Here is a 5862-nt window from a genome sequence, read left to right on the forward strand (position 1 = left end):
TTGGATAACTCTTTTTCTCTCACATGTAACTTGTTACTTGAATGAAGTAACCCATTACACATTATTTCAAAAAATGTTTTAAGTATTTTTAAAGTGTTTCATTATTCTTTAAAAATAGTTTGAGCATTACTATTTTGCATAAGTAAGAGTTTTAGGATAGAAGTACCTATAGAGACTTAATCTAATTTTCTTGAAACTTTATTCTTCTTTGTCTTCATAAGTATTCTTCCTTTTCTTCTTTTTGGTGATGTTTGTGTCTTCATCAAAACCGTGCCAAGGTCAGGAGCAAAGATCTTCTTCACAATGATAACACAACAAAGTAATATTATTTTTTTATATGTGTTTAGTCAAATTCACAAATGAGTTCTTTTTGTGTTCTACTTAAACAGTACTGTGAAACTGTGGATTTAACATAAACAAGACAGGCACAATTTTGCAACAAAGCAAACTATTAGAGCTGAGAATGGAAAAAGTTAGTGTAAAGTGAAAAATAGAAAACTTCTTAGAGATGAGAACGTGAAAGGGATTAAAGTTAAATCAATAGATTTATTTGACCAAAATTAAGTCGGTAGTGTTCCACCTGGTCAAACAGCTCCCCCTTGACTGGGTTAGGATGCTCAAGGTCGGATAAGGCCGAACACCTCACCAGGACTTATAATGCAATGACTCATTGTGTAAGCCGATCAACTGAACTATACCAGAACATGATGTTGGTAGCAAACTAAAAGATTTTGATAAGAATTCTGCTTACTTGTGGCATCAAAGATTATGTCATATATCCAAAGAAAGGATAACGAGGTTAACAAAAAGTGATATTTTACCTCTTTTAGATTTTGGCGATTGGTATGTTTATTTCGATTGTATTAAGGAAAACAAACTAAACTAATATCAAATAATCCAACCACAAGAAGTAGCAAACTTCTTGAATTGATACACAAACATTTGTGGTCATTTTGATGTTCCATCTTGGGGTAGTGAAAAGTATTTCATCACTTTTATAGACGATTACTCATGTTACTGTTACCTATATTTGTTGCATTGAAAGAAGGTTAAGGCTGTAAGGTCTGATAGAGGTGGTGAATATTATGGAAATTATAATGAGAATGGGCAATGCCTAGGACCATTTGCAAAGTTTCTCGAAAGTCGAGGCATATGTGCTCAATACATTATGCCTTACACACCGCAACAAAATGGTGTGGCTGAAAGGAGAAATCGTACTCTAACGGAGATGGTTAGGTCAATGTTAAGTCATTGTGATGTACCTTTATCATTATAGATGTATGCACTAAAGACTGTTGCGTATCTGATGAATAGGTTCCTAAAACTCCCTATGAGTTATGGACGGGTAGAAAACCCAATTTGAGACATCTCCATGTTTGGGTTATCCAGCAGAAGTAAAGGTGTACAACCTACATGAAAAGAAGCTTGATGCAAGAATCATTAGTGGTTTCTTTATTGGCCATCCGGAAAAGTCAAAAGGGTAAAGTTTATATTGTCCTAACCATAGTACGAGAATAGTTGAGTCTTTGAAATTCTAGGTTCATTGAGAATGGTCAAACCAGTGGGAGTGATAAATCACGATAGGTGGATATTAAGGAGACTTATGATAAATCTTCTTTGTTGAAGGTATCTCCTCAACTTGTTGTTCCTCTGGTTATATTACTGTCAAATAACACACAAAGATAATAAGATAATATCCAAAACCCACAAGATGAACAAATAGTTAATGAGCTGATTAATGAAGTCGTTAATGATTAAATGATGGAAGAACTGTAAGAAATAACATTAAGAATGTCTGAAAGGCAAAGAAGACCACCTTTTTCTGACGATTCTATTGTATATTTACTTGAACATGAATGTCACTTGAGCAAAGATAAAGATTCAATCTCATTCCTACAAGCCATGAAAAGTGACAATTCTGAAAAATGGCTCAACGTTATGAAAGAAGAGTTGAATTCAATGGACGATAATAGAGTTTGGGATCTAGCTGAGTTGTTTGAGGGTTCAAAACGAGTTGGTTGTAATTGGGTATTTAAGACCAAATGTGACTCAAAAAGTAAATTGAAAGATATAAGGTTAGATTTGTGTCAAGAGTTTCACTCAAAAGGAGAGCATTAATTATTAAGAAACTTTCTCTCCAGTCTCTAAGAAAGATTCTTTAATAATTTTTATGGCTTTCGTGACTCATTATGACATAGAGCTTCACCAAATGGACATAAAGATTGCTTTTCTGAATGGTGACTTAAACGAGAAAGTTTGTATGAACCAACCAGAAGGGTTTGTGACCACAGGAAAGGAAAATCTAGTGTGTAAATTAAATAAGTCAATATATAGATTGAAACAAGCTTGCAGACAATGGTATATAAAGTTCAATGATACCAATACGTCATACAGGTTAGTGGGAGAAAGTTTAGAATGTTAGTTCTATATGTTGATGACATTCTGCTTGCTGCAAATGATAGAGGATTGTTAGATGATATAAAGAAGTTTCTCTCTAATAATTTTGAAATGAAGGATATGGGTGAAGCATCTATGTGATAGGAATTGAAATATTTTATGATAGATCATAAGGATTGTTGGGATTGTCTTAGAAAGGATATATCAATAAGGTATTAGAGGGATTCAGAATGGAAAAGTGATCCATAGGGATAGTTCCAATCCAGAAAGGGGACAAATTCAGTGAAAAGCAATGTCCAAGGCATGATTTGGAATGTAAGGAAATGAAATCTATTCCTCAAACATGCACTCGACCGGATATCAGTTTTGTTGTTAGAATGTTAAGCCAATATTAAAGTAACCCCAGAATGTAAGGGTGTAAAAATTCGGTCTGGTTCGGTTTTTGGTGCATTTTAGTGACTGAACCGATCAAAAACATATGGTTCGGTTCTGCTCAATTAACCGCAAATTTAACTATAAGAATCGAACCGCTCTTGAATGGTTTGGTTCGGTTCGGTTCCACGGTTTTTCCATTTACTTTTTTTATAAAAAATATTGCATCGATTGAAAATTCAAAATGTATTACAAGAGATTTTGTTTATCCATAAAAGGATAAACATTACTACTATATAAAAAGTTATAAATCATATATAACAATACAATTTATGATTAGTAACATATATATCAATTAGTAAAATATATAATAGTTACATTTATAACTTTACATTTCATAATTAGTAACACATGTAACAATACATGTATAACAATATATGATATATGTTAGTTTCAAACTCAATATCACATAAGTTGGAAAATATGTTCCAAATCATAAGACACTAGGAAACAATTTAGTAACTAATAACATATATAATATTAATTTAATAACAATTTAGTAACATATATAAGACTACAATTCATACAAAAATTGATAATTTAAGCTAGAAAATTGGTTGAAGAATTTAAACAATACTAAAACATTATTCCCTAATCCCTATTATATATTTCTTTAATATGCGGTTCGGTTCCAACAGTTCCTAAATTTCTAAAACCATAAAACGAACCGAACATAAACGGTTTATTAAAAAAATAACCGAACCGAACCGTGAAACTGAACCGAACCATATTTTGCGGTTTGGTTCGGTTCGGTTCTATCGGTTTCGTGGTTTAAACCGGAACCTCTTACACCCCTACCATAATGGACCACTAGAAGGTTGCAAAGAAGGTTCTCAGATATTTTCAAGGCACTAAGGATCACATGCTCACATATAGAAGGTCAGATCATCTTGAGGTGATCAGTTATTTGGATTCACACTATGCAGGATGTGTGGTCTCAATGAAATCTACATTTGGGTATGTCTTCCTAATGGCTAGAGGAGCCATTTCAATGAGAAGTGGTAGACAATCTGTAATTGCTATGTCCACCATGGAGGCTGAGTTTATAGCATGCTTTGAGGCCACAAGTCATGCATTGTGGATGCGTAACTTTACTTTAGGGCTTGACATTATAGACAGTGTAGCTAGGCCGCTGTAGTTTTATTGTGACAATTTTGCAACTATCTTCTTCTCTAAGAATGACAGGTATTCTAGTGGTACCAAACATATGGATTTAAGGTTCCTGCTAGTTAAAGTTCCTTGTTGATGTGATAGTACCATATGTATATATACATGTATAGATATTTGCTCATCATTGTATGACACATTTGAATTTAATGAAAGTTTCATTTCCGTAATTAAAGTTTAAGTTATCAATATTAAAGAATATACTTATATGGTTTTAATGAGATAACGTAATATGATTTCGAAAGGTAAATGAAAACTCAAATTAAAGTTAGTTGAGTTGATTGTGATAAATGGAAGGTAGCAGATTGCCTCATAAAATTTATGACTACCATGATTCAATCATTTCAATTCAATTAAGGATAATGATTTGTAATGTTCAATGAAAGTGCACAATAAAAGTTATTTTATGAATCTTCAAGTCATCACATGGACCAAGTGAGATATTGTTAGATTAATTCAACAATTAGTAGTCCATGTTTTTGGAAGTTACTAGTTTGAATAAAAGTGCCTAATGTAATGGTGGATGGCAATTGATGGATCAAACTAGCTAGTGTGGGTGTTGTTAACCCCTTACTTCATGAGTAGTTTCCATGATAGTGGAGGAGTTATTTTCTCCAATAACTCCTCCTAAACCCTTCTATAAATAGAGGCACTTATGAATTGGAAAAACATGTCATTATTTGCTATCTCATGAGTAGAAACACAAAATAAAAATAAGAAAAGCATTAGTGGTTGAGTAAGGAAAGTCCATTGCCATATAGAGAAGGAAGGAAATTGAGTTTCAAATCATCAAGGAACGCGTAAAGGAAATGCATAGAGGTGAAAACTAAGGCAACCAGGAAAGCAACTAGAAAGTGCACCAGAAAGAAGGGAATCTGAAATGGAACTAGGTATTCCTTAATCTATTACTTTATCATATATAAATGTCATAATGTTAATGTCCCAATTAAAGGGTTCTTATGAACCGCTAATAAAAGTTTGAAGGTTAACAATATAGTTTTCATAAAAATCTCATATTCATATGCTTTTTTACATCATTTTACCTTTTTCAGCTAGTTTTACAAAAAGAGGCTTATAAGGTACCTGAGTATACATAAACTCTTCTAGCAACTATGTATTAGCAACCTCTAGGACCTTGAGTATCAACTTCTCCAAAGAACAAAATCTGTTGTAGAAGGTTTTGATCTAAATGCTCACTAAATGAGGTATGGAACTTCTAATCAAATAGAGTAGTTAACTTTATTTCAGAATACACACGAAGAGTGTGTCTCTTTTTGATATTCTCTATAAAAAAATCTTTCTTTTTCTCTCAGTTTTTTCTCCACTCTTTAAAATGGTTTATGTGCAAAATTCTTTATAGAGAAAGCTATACAAAGATTATTACGATTTTTATTGTGCATTCTCTTTGTTCTTTTTTCTTGTTGTGAACAATACATTTTATCTGGCCCAAAAGACATTTTCAAAAAATAACAAATAAAAATAAAAGAAATGTTTTTGGGTACTTTCTATCAAAAATGACTTTTTTTAGGTGTCCCAAAACAAAAATAATTTAAATTTGAATTTTTAATTTATAATTTTTATTAAATTCGAATTTTAAATCTTAAACATCATAATAACACAAATTAAAGTTTTGAATTTGAATTAAAAATAAAGAAAATCAATCTCCTTAACTTTCTCTTGGAAGTTAACAGGGGATTTGATTTGATTTTCAAACATGTGTTAAAATTCAGTTTTAAATAGGCATATAGCATATGAGATGAGGGATCCATCAAAATTTCATCCAAACAAATCTTTCGTTCATCACCTATTCCCAAGAATCCTCAACCAAAAGATAACCAGAATCATCCAAAAAGTATAATCTTCCAC

The sequence above is a fragment of the Lupinus angustifolius genome, chromosome LG07 (assembly GCF_001865875.1).
Source record: "Lupinus angustifolius cultivar Tanjil chromosome LG07, LupAngTanjil_v1.0, whole genome shotgun sequence".
Taxonomy (NCBI): Eukaryota; Viridiplantae; Streptophyta; class Magnoliopsida; order Fabales; family Fabaceae; genus Lupinus; species Lupinus angustifolius.